Genomic DNA, 12,982 nt, shown 5'->3' with positions numbered 1-12,982 from the left:
ACACTAATTACAAAGAAAAAGAAAAATTACTAACAAAGTGAGCTCCTTTTAGGATTACTAAATGGATGATTAACAAGTGATTTGTCAAGAGAATAAAGGAGTAGACACTAATTGTGGGGACAACCTAAGAATTCATTTAACATGTACATATTTGTAGGGTTTTCTCAGGTCAAACAAGCTCCAACCTTAGAATCAATGTATAAGAGAAAAAATGTTATCCCAACCTCTCATTCTCACCGTTTATTCATATATGAATTGAAAAATCGACTAGCTATACATGCATATTATCATAAAGATATAGCCAATGCACAAATATATATAGTCATTGTATACAGCTTAGATCCTTGATTTTAGGATCTGGATTCACACGACAATCTTGGGCAGGATTACAAGAGACAATTGAGGAAGATATTTCTTGATTTTTAGAAAGAACATCTTCTCCTTTGTAACAGACCATATCCGTTCCATAATCATAGATTTTATCATTCCCCCTCAAGCTGATCTTGGTGTCGACAAGATTAAGCTTGCTCCTTAGATAATGAAACCGTGGTCCAGCCAATGCGTTGGTCAAGATGTCAGCCAACTGTTCTTGTGAAGTGACAAATTCAATTTAAATTTTCCTTTTTGGCAACTTTCTCTCTAACAAAATGAAAATCGATTTCAATGTGTTTTGTTCTTGCATGGAAAATAGGATTGGCTGCAAGGTAAGTAGCTCCCCGATTATCACATCTGAGTATTGGTGGTCCTGTAATGACAACCTTGAGTTCTGTAAGATGAGATTTCAACGAGCTATTATATGTCTCCTAGCGTCGCCAAAGCTGACAGGGCTGGCCAAAATCGCGATAGGGATTTCTGGTGGTAATGTGCTCTGCTGCAGACAAGCGAAGCTTCTAAATTCAGTTGCTCGACTGTTAGGGTCACCGGAGTTGATAATGCCGGTGGATTTATCCTGCTGATAACTATCAGTATTATCCCCTGTTCTCCCCTGTTCAGCAATACAACACCTGCTGAATGAGGAGACCTTGGTTCCAATCTGTCAACAGAAATAGACCAAGGATAATGACAGAACCCAAAGGCTGTTGGCTCTAAGAGGTGTTGTAACTATGTTGTTGGCTCTGATACCAAGTCAAGAGAAAAGCATAAAGAGCACACGAGAAAGAGAAGGACACAGGCTTAACGTGGTTCGGCTAAAATCAGTCTACATCCACACCAAAGACACTCTCTTCAATACTATATTGTTACAAGGGAGAGCACAAATATATATAGTCATTGTATACAGCTTAGATCCTTGATGTCAATCTTGGGCAGGATTGCAGGAGACAATTGAGGAAGATATTTCTTGATTTTTAGAAAGAATATCTTCTCCTTTGTAACAGACCATATCCATTCCATAATCATAGATCTTATCAGCCTCTCCCACAGTTGGGTATGAGGCAAACACTAATTACAAAGAAAAAGAAAAATTACTAACAAAAGCTCCTCTTAGGATTACTAAATGGATGATTAACAAGTGATTTGTCAAGAGAATAAAGGAGTAGACACTAATTGTGGGGACGACCTAAGAATTCATTTAACATGTACACATTTGTAGGGTTTTCTCAGGTCAAACAAGCTCCAACCTTAGAATCAATGTATAAGAGAAAAAATGTCATCCCAACCTCTCATTCTCACCACTTATTCATATATAAATTGGAAAATCGACTAGCTATACATGCATATTATCATAAAGATATAGCCAATACATATATTTAATGAGAATAGAAAATGCATATACTTAATGAGAACAGAAGGAAAAGAAACACATGTCATGCTAAGTGTTAGAGGGAGAAAAGAGTAGAAAGAGGAATGAAGCTATGGAAAAACTTCTAAAACTTGTAGTTGGAGGGCTCAAGAAGTTCTCCGAAGATTAGCTTATACCCAAGGATGAAGATATGAGGTATTCAAAGAGGAGATTGGAGTCAAAACTCAAAATTTGATTTTTTTTTTTTGAATTTCTTAAGATTTCATGTGAATTTTATTTTATTTATTTCATTTTTTAAAAAATTTTCATAGGCCTTGACTATTGGGATTGACCCTTAAGTCTTGCAAACACCATTTGGAGGGGGTTGGCAGGGCTAAAGCCCACCAAGAGAGACAAAACTGCTCTTAAGGGGGTGATGTTTGCCTAAACTAGGGTCTGCCAGGGTGACAAGGCCTGCCCTGGAAACGGCAAGGTGCGTGCAGCCAGGATTGGCCATGCGATATGCACAGTGCCTTGCATATCTGGGCCAATGAGGGTGGCTCTTCTCACTGCCCGCTCTAGGTGGGTCCCACCTAAAAATTTTCAAAATTTGTATTATATTGATCCAGATCGGATTCTCTTGGTTGAGAAGCATCCTAATCAACTTCGAAGGCTAGAATTATGGATTAGATAGGTGTTTTATGCTAAAAACATATTTTAAATACAATTTTTAAATTTTACGAGGTGAGATTGAGTTGAAAAGCAAAGGGGAGGCTCTCGTGCAGTGTCGGGATTGATGCTTGGACTCAATTTTGGATTTTGAGGTGGTATTTTTATTTGGATCCAGATTTTTTATCTAATTTGGATCTGTTGGTGATTTTCTGATCTATTTTCCTACTGTGGGGTCTGATTTCAATTCTTGAGTCCATTCATGGATTTTGGCTTTGCTTTTTGGATCGAGGATATGATTTTAGATCTGAGGCTTGGATTTACATATGGGTTTGGATCTGAGGTTGGATTTTGGATCTGAGCCTCGCTTTGGAACTGAATGTGGATATGAGGTTTAGTTTCAGATTTAGAGCTTAGTTTTGTATCCGGATTGAAATCTTGGGGATCTATTCTTGATCTTGAATTGGGATTTGGGTTCAGATCCAGATCTAAGGGTCTGTTTTGGATCTAGAGCTATGATTTCTGTTTGATGCATCAGGCCATGTTGCACACGCATATGAGCAAAAACTCACCACCAATGAACGTCAGCATGGCTGCATGTGCAAACACTAGGATATGCATTTCGGAAGAGAGTTTGATCACTATTCTCTACATTTTCTTTCAGATTGTGAATTTTTCACTGTTCATACTTTGGCAAATGCATAAAGTTTCCATGTGATCAGTTTCCAAAAGAGGTGTCGATTGTTCCACAAAGAATCCCACTACAATGTGCATATATCATTGATCTTTTAGAAGCTAAGGGCATGTAAATTGGTCAACTGTCAAATATTGTTTTCTAAAGGATACTAGATTCTTGCTCAAAGGGCGTTGGTATGTCATACTAGGTTGGGCTTTGACTATTAAGAAAGTAGGTATATTTACATGTCATACACATAACTCTCAGTGCAAGCCTAAATAGGGATAGGTCCAGAGGATTAAAATGCTAGCCACATGTTTTTACATCATCAAAAGCATACAAAGTCATATGTTTGACTATAGTTTTCTCATGTTACATACTAGAAAAGAGAAAAAAGTTTCTTACTCTCAATTGATCCTATTCAGTTGTTGTCAAAGTAGAGATACAAATGGTTAGACTATGGTTAAAAAATGTAAGGTTAAATATGCCAAATTCCACTAAATTAAAGTTCCAATCTACTTAGATTATAGGAATTAAGAACGCATGCATCCTCATTTTAAGTTGTACAATAAGATTCATCTAGGAGAGCAACGTTCCATCTATTAAAATATAGAGAAAGAGTATCTGACAGGACTTGGTGAAATGGGATTTAGAATCATGAAACCGGCAAGTGTTTTGTGCTTGACTATGGTAGGGAAGTGGGTGATTGACAAGTTTGGGAAAAGAAAAATCATGGGCAACAATTGTATTCTATTACACGTGCCTTGAACCCCATATTGGAAAAGTAACAATTTTTAAATTTGAGACTTTGTGAAATAAACGTACGTAAGGAACAAAAAGGGCACTCTTCTCTTGTATTTAGGCATTTCTAAATTATTGATGTACTTCATGTCTAAGAGATGAAGAGCTATTATCTTTCTTCAATAGTACTTTGTCTCTTATTTTAAGTCTCTTTCATATTTATTTCTTATGTCGGGCCTTTGCCCCATTTGGGATTGGTGATTTCATTATACTGCCCCTCCTATTGCCTTGATTAAGATTGAAATCATGCTCTACCTTTGCCGTAGATATAAGAATACCATGAAACCACATAAATTTTAAGTGTTGGTGTTTTTTGCTTTTGTCCTCTACAAATTTGTTGTCTTCTTGTTTGATAATTTTTTTAGTAATTGGTATCAGAGCGAAAAGATGGATTCACAAAACAAATATGTTATCAATAATGAAGTTTGATATCGAAAAGCTAGCATAGCTATAAGTTTTAGTTTATAGCTGACACAGATGTTTGCTATTTTAACAAATTCTAGGATAAAAAAAATTGGAAAAGCAAAAAGACTTGCCACCATGACTGAAGATAATTGGAATGAATTAGATAATAAAACCCTTATTATTATTTACTTTTGTTTCATGAATGATGTTTTTCAAGAGCTTTTGCAAAATTTATTAGAGTTATATTACAAAGTCCCTCACAAGTCATTTGGCCGTAAAACTGCACTTGGATAATCTTTGTACGTTAGGAGATAATGGCCATCAAATCTTACATCAACGAATTTATTTTTATTATTTTTGCATTAAAAAATATAGATGGAAAAATTGATGATGAAGTTCAAACCCTCATGTTATTGTTTTCCCCCACATCATCACATAAAATTAGAGATATTACAAGTCAAGGCCGAGAGAGAATAACCCTCGATGAAATCAAAACAATATTGCTTATGAGTAAATAAAATATTGGCATGGAATGGACTATTATTGACAACAATAACTGATATGTTGGCTTCATTGCTAAAGAGAGACCAAAAGAACAATATGTAAAAGTTCAATTAGGAAAATTCATATCCAAGTCAACAATTATTATCACAAAAATGAAATAAATTTTCAATTGTTATAAGCTATAAAATAAGCAATAAAAGGAAGAAAGATGAAAAAAAAGAAACTCAAGCAAAGATTAGCATTGCAACAAATGAATGAATAAGGTCTCATAGAATTATTGGTGAATGTATTACAAAAATTATGATGGTTGATGGTGTGACTAGAACATTGACAAATGTCAAATAAGCCTTTTATTTAAAGAATAGTTTTGTTTCTTTGGATACCCTTGATGAAAATGGTTTCTAGTATTTAGTTAAAGGTCGAGTCATGAAGGTCAACAAAGATGCACTTATTATTATGAAGGGTAAGCAAATTAGAAGTTTAAATGTTTTGCATATTTCCATAATGATATGTTTGATTTCCATATCTTCTATATCGAAGTCAAAGACCAATGGCACGTGAGACTTAGGTATATAAGTGAGAGATGAATGATTATTTGGAGCAAAATGTCCATTTTATAGACAAATGGACTCTTGTAAACATTACATATTTGGCAAATATAAAAAAGTTAGTTTCAGTGTACACATAACAAAAGGTGCTTTATATTATATTCACTCATGTTTGTTGGATTTTACACAAGTAATTTATTAAGGTGGCACATGTTATACACTCACTTTTGGAAAAGTAAGACATTTTATGACCTTTAAAAGATAAAGAAACAAACAGTGAAAAAAAATATTTCATTATGATGATGGACTTGAATTTTGGAATAATGATTTCACTGAATATTGCAGAGAAGAAAATATTGATAGACGGTGTATTGTTCTTAAAACTCGTCAACATAATGAGGTTATAGATTGAATGAATAGAATTTTGTTAGAAAAACATGCAATATATTGTATAATGTAGAGCTGGAAAGAAGTTTTGAGCAAAGGCAATCAATATGACTTCTATATGCTAAATTGGTCTCTTAATGCATCAATTAGATGAGTGAGCTTGAAGAGGTACAAGCTGGTTCTCCTATTGATTATTCTAATTTAAATACTTGACTTGCTTACGTATACCAACATTGATCAAGGTAAAATTCAAGTTTAGAGCTTAAAAATACATTAATTTTATGTATTTAGTATTAAATGATATAGTCTTTTACGTGAGAATTGTAATTATCTAAAGCTTAATATCAGTAAAGATAAAATTTTTGATAAATCATTTTTACTACATCCAAAAAGTGAATCTAAGTATTATGAAAATGACATATTTGAAAGATACACCAAATTCAACAAAAAAATATAATTTTTAAAACTAATTTGCTAAACAAAGACAATTTAGAAATACTAAACCTTTACAAAGATATGTGTATGCTGATATAGTCCTTTTTCCTTTGTTGGTTACTGAATCCATTGTTAATGGGGAAACCTCGTCATATTAAAAGAAATTAATTGTATTAATTCTCTTAAGTAGTTGGTTGTCATGCATGAGAAAATTGAATTTCACCATAAAAGTCAAACATGAGACTTGTAAACAACCTAAAGAGAAAAAAATAATTAATTGCATGTGTCTTCAAGAAAAGGAATGATACCTTAGGATTAGCATGTGCAAGGTTTAATGAACGGCAGTTACAAATGACTACAGTTTGGTAGAACAAAGTACTTTTAATGTTATTTTTCTCATGTGGAGGAACATAATACTATAGGTGTTTTACTTAAATTAGTCGCTATGTATGATACAAAATTATAACTACTTGATGTTAAAATAGCCTTTCTACATGGCAAATTGGAAGAACATATATTTGCATTGACCTTGCATTGACTTGAAGGTTTTATTATTGAAGAAAAGGAAGATTGTGCTTGTTCTTTAAAGTAATTGCATAACCTAAATGCAATGGTATAAACGGTTTGTTTCTTGTATGTTAATTTTAGCTATTGTAAAAGTAAATATGATAGTTGTGTTTTCTGTTGAAGGCTTAATGGTTTCCTTATGTATTTGTTACTTTATATTAATGATATGCTGATTACAGCAAAAGATATTTTAGAAATCAAGAAGTTGGGAATATTTAGCAAATGAGGTTAAGATAAAAGACTTGGGCATGCTAAGAAGTTTTTTGATATGGAAATTCAGATCATCAAAAGGCAAATAAGTTATGTTTGTTTTAAAAAATATATATTAAGAAGGTCCTTGAGTGTTTGAGCATGAAAAACATCAAACTTTTAAGTATTTCTTTTGCTTCATATTTGAAACCATTAGATCATTTGTCTCCTCAAACAAAAAAAATATATAGTACAAGCTTCATATTTTCATATGCCCTATTCTAATGCAAGTAGTATTATGTATGTAATGGTTTGCACTAAACCTTATATTTCACATCTAGTCATAATTGGCAAACTGTTACTCAAAGTTGGATTGGCCATTTGGCTCTCCAACTTGCTTGGTTCAGGGAAAAAAAATTTGTAGTTTTAAATAATATAAAAAACAATGAAGAGCTTAACCTAAATACATAAAAGACTATACAAGTCAATAAAGATAGTCACTAAAAATGCTAGAATATAAAAAAAAACTAGGGATAGAAACAACAAGCAAAAACCTACAACAACAAAACCAGCAAATCATAATCAAGAAAACCTTGAAAGAAAATGTAATACTGCTATTGGAAATACAATTATTAAATTGTAAAAATTAATAACTGAAATACATCTCTATAGTTCATATGCATGATCTAAAAGTCACATAATTGCATAATAAATCATTCTCATTTACTTTTGGATCAATACTTTTTTGCTTCATACCCTCAAAGACTCCATGTTATGCACATACTACTCTAGAACCTTTTGGTCCTTTGGAACCCTTAAGCAGTGGTAAGCCTTCATAACAAAAAACCTTGTAGTCAAGCAAGAGAGAGAGAGAAAGAAACAAAGAAATACCTAAATCAAAGTCTTTGCTAGATGGCATCCAATGGATGAAGGGCTTCTGTAGATGATCGATGATGGTGACTTGTGCCATTCATCCATAGTAAAGCCCTTGCAGAGGAAAAGAGAAAGAGACAAAGATGAAGCATCAGGCAACAAAGGGTTTATGCTTGGTTCAATAGAACTGGTTCACATTTAAACATGGGTTGATGCACTGTTTATGTTAAAAAATGTTTAAATTGTCATAAACCGTATTGCACCTGATTTAGACAATTTTGAGCCAAGTTTGTTATCTGGCAAGTCAAAATTCTCGACGATCTTGATATTAAGTATTGGCTTGCAGCCCAATATGTCAATGGTTTGAGTCAACTCAGGTGATTCTTTAGTTGACTCACCGCCAACTATGGGTGCAATTAATATTGCCAATAGTTGCATGCCATGTCATGGGAAAGTTCATTGGCAACCAGTAAAGTCGATTTGTATGTATTTAAAGAATTTGGCAATAGCAGTGATGGCTCGATTGCATATGTGGGTTCAATTTTGTAGGTGACCTTGATAGGAGGTTGTCAATTAATAGCTATGTTTTTTTATGTTAGAAATTATGCTATTAGTTAACAAAGCTACTTTATAGCCTACTGTTTCATTTTCTACTGTGGATATTGAGTATATAGCAATCATTGAAACTGTTAAAGAAGCTATTTTTTAAGTCATCGTGGCAATCAAAGTGTCATTCATTTAACTGAAGATGTATAACAATAGAACAACATATTGATGTTAGGTACTATTTTATGTAAGTTGCATGAGGTGAAATTCTTGTAAAGGAAAACAACTTCAGTATTTATCATATTCAATTGTGGTATAATAAGAAGATGAATAAAAAAGAGAAGTTGGAAGACATGTTTCCAAGTAGCTTAAAGGAAGCCGTGATAATGCAATAACAAATTTTGTAGTCAAAGAGGTTAAAACAGACACCACAATAAAGAATTAGATTTAGAAAGTTTTGAGAAATCAATTAGGGGCATAGACCAAATGATTGCAATAGGACCAAGGAAATAAAATAGTAGCCGAATGTCTCACTCGTCTTACTCCCTAGGTAAGGAGTCTTGTGTTATCACCATTACCAGAATGAATCATATGGTACAATGCTAAATGGCTTAGAAATTGATTAATAATGGGCTTGTTAGGTTTGTGGGGGGTTACTTTTCTTTCCGTTCAATCAAGCTGATCTCCCTCACTCCACTCACCCAGCCCTCTTCATAAATTTGTACAATCGATGACAAAGAGATAGCCAATTCTATTATCGAAAAATACAAAAATGGGGTACAAATAAACATCAAATATAAGCTGAAATGAAGGGGTTGAATGTGATGATTGGTATGGCTATGGTGGTACAAAATATTAGGAACTTTGATTCACATATATGTTGAAACCCTAATTTTCTAAGGCATCTTATCTGACTTCACTTAGCATTTCTTAAATCACTCCCTTCACTTAGTCTTGTTTTCCATTTTTTGAACCTTCTACAAGATTGTATTTTCTTATATAAACGGTTATTTATCGTCCGTAGAAGCCTACAAATTAAGATTATAATTGGCATTTCTTCTTATGGATTGGTGACTTACCAACCTAGCATGGGATAGATATATATATATATATATATCTTGAATTTTTCATCTTAGGGATACCATGACCCAAGTTTTGACACAATTTTTTTTTTTGTAAAAAGATGAAATATAGATATATTGTGGAATGAATATCAAGTCTTAAAAATCAATTCAAATCTTGGGTAATGACTAAAGCAGAAACAAATCCAACAAGAAAAACGATGTCATAAGGACTCATGTAGAGCCTAAACAAAAGATTATAACGACTCAATGAAAAGAGAGTCACAACAACCTCATACTTGACTCAGTGCCTAGATCCCCAATACTAGTCCGTCGAAAAATTGAGGGAGTCCGTCCAAAAGCCAACAGTCAATCAAGAACTACCTGTAGAAATAGAAGAGAAAATTTATCAGATTACTCTAAGTATGGAATGTCCAACCATAGGTAAAACACGGTTCGACAAATTAGATATACAATTATATCAAACAAAAATCAATATGCAGACCACTGCCTATGAGCTGAAATCTTATGCCTCACCAAGGCTAAGCATACTACTACAAAAGTAGTTACACGAATCATTGTGGGTTGCAAACATACACCGATAATTGAACAACCATTAACCATGGTTAATCATGGTTATAGTGACGAGCATCCCTATGGGTATAAATATATGCATAACATAATCAATCTTCACCAGGCAGTCCACAAAGACTAAGGATAACATGTGGTAAATCCTCTTGAGATATTCCAGATCGCGACTACAGTAGCATGGTCCAACCACTCAACCTTAGCCCAAGTAGTAGACTAACCCCTCTAAGCACTCGAGTTGAGGGACCAGGAGAGGCCTCACTCTCCATAGAAACAAAAATAGAATCTCGGGCCCAGGTGCCACCCAATACCCCATGGGTGGTTCAGTGTAGACGAAGGAATGGATAGTTATAGTGAGCTCAAGTCACCCCATAACCTCTCGGGACAAACCAATCACTAGACACTGCTTGCACTACATGTGCCATAGCATAAGACATATTCAGTGTTCTTTTGTATATCAACAAAGGATTTGCCACATCAAAACATATCCTAGTAACTCATGAAACTCTCCCTTGAGCACAATTCTCAAGACCAACAAGTTCAACTCCCTTAGAACGTATTACCTTAGAGAATTTTGATCACCATAATCATATTGGGTTATAATAGGCATTGCTCGTCAGCATATCTTCGAGGAGAAAAACTTTCTAATTCCATTTCATTTATACTTACAATATACTACCATTTTCATGGACAACATTTTTGATGCTCAAATGTGTCCATAAGATTGTCCTTGTGTCCTTGAATATACATATGTATGAGCAGCATTATCTCTGCCCTAGTGTCTCCATATCGTTGTCATGAATACAAATAGATATGAATAACAATATTTCAATTCTATTATGCACAAAAGGTTTTCAAGTATATATGCATAAGAATATATATGCATAATAATAACATTATCTCAACTCTAACATGCACAAATAGCTACCAGGGATATACATCTATGACAACATTTATCTCTGGTCTAATATGTACATATGATTGTTTGATTAATAGGTAAGAACAACATTATCTCATCTCTGATATATCCATATAATTATATATTCAAGTAAGAATAATATTATCTCATTTTTTATATATTCATATGGTTGTCATATATATTCATGTAAGAATCGTATTATCTCATGTATGATATATTTGTATGATTGTCATATATATTCAAGCAAGAACAATTTTATCTCATCTCTGATATATCTATATGTTTGTCATATATATTTATGTAAGAACAATATTATCTCATGTCTAATATATCTATATGATTTTCATACATATTCAAGCAAGAACATTATTATCTCATCTCTGATATATCCATATAATTGCCATATGTATGGGTGTAACAATAACATTATCTAATCTATGATATATCCATATGATTGTCATATATATATGTGTAACAACAGTATTATCTCATTCATGAAGTAACCATATAATTGTCATATATGTGTGTAAGAACAGTCTTATCTCGTCTCTCATATATCTATGTCATTGTTAGGTACCTTCAAGCATTATATAACAACATTATCTCATCTATGATATATCTATATGATTGTCATGTATATATGTATAATAACAACATTATCTTATCCATGAAGTAACCATATAATTGTCATATATATATATATATATATATATATATATAAAAGAACAATCCTATCTTGTCTTTGATATATCTATATGGTTGTCATATATATTCATGTACGAATAGTATAATCTCATCTATTATGTATCTATCTTATTATCATATATATATATATATGTGTGTGTGTAACAACAACCTTATCTCATCTACATTCATATGACTGTTATATATATATATATATATATGTGTGTAACAACAATATTATCTCATCCATAAAATATCAACAATATTATCTCATCCATAAAGTAACCATATAATTGTCATATACATATACATATGTGTAAGAATAGCCTTAACTCATCTCTGATATATCCATATGGTTGTCATATATATTCATGTAAGAACAGTATTATCTCATGTATGATATATCAATATGATTGTTATATATATATGTGTAACAACAACATTATCTTGTCTATGAGGTAATTATATAATTGTCATATACATATGTGCAAGAACAGCCTTATTTAGTCTCTGATATGTCCATGAGGTTGTCATATATATTTATGTATGAACCATATTATCTAGTTCTGTGTTCCTTATAGTTAGTAGACATGTCTCATAAAATTATGCACTTCATCAATTTTAAAATAACATTGATACAAATAACATCATTCTTTGCTCAAGAACAAACACATGCTTAAATTTACATATTATCAAAACATCTATATATATATGTGTGTGTATGTATGTATGTATATATATATATATATATATATATATTATTCACATACATATACATTTACATATCCTTATATACATTTAAATACACCAAATATACGTGAACCATATGCTGCACTTAGGTCTAAATATTCCCAAGATTTGAAAATATATGGTCTGCTCACTCAGTCTGCCTATGAATCTGTGTACTTCAAGCATAGTCTACCAACACTCTAGTCTATGATAGTTGTTGCACTAATTTTCTCTCTACTCCCTTGTGACATATCTATGTGTATATATTTATGATCATATCATAACATACTTATTCAAAAAAGCATAGAAGTAAAATCAACTGGATCTACTAGCTGCTATAAAAGTGCCACATATCATCCACTATTCATTTTTATGTTGTTTTATAATGTTTTATCAACTTATTATTAATTTTTTGTGATTTTAAAAATGGTATGTATTAAACTTTTTGCCAATTTTAATTGGCTTAGCTGAATTGCTGAATTAGCCCATTTCTTGAATCAATGGTCTAGGCAATTCCATACAGTTTTGGTAACACTACGTTTTTGTGTTTGCTGATATGCCCCGAATTTCTCGAACTCAAGAGCGGTTAAGTTCTCTCAAAAAGAGAATGAATGGTCACAAATTATACAAACTTAATTATTTCCAAACAGAATTCTCAATAACACCTTATATAGCTTTTGC

Source organism: Nymphaea colorata, chromosome 3, assembly GCF_008831285.2.
Source record: "Nymphaea colorata isolate Beijing-Zhang1983 chromosome 3, ASM883128v2, whole genome shotgun sequence".
NCBI classification, from domain to species: Eukaryota; Viridiplantae; Streptophyta; class Magnoliopsida; order Nymphaeales; family Nymphaeaceae; genus Nymphaea; species Nymphaea colorata.
This window is presented reverse-complemented; position numbering follows the sequence as displayed.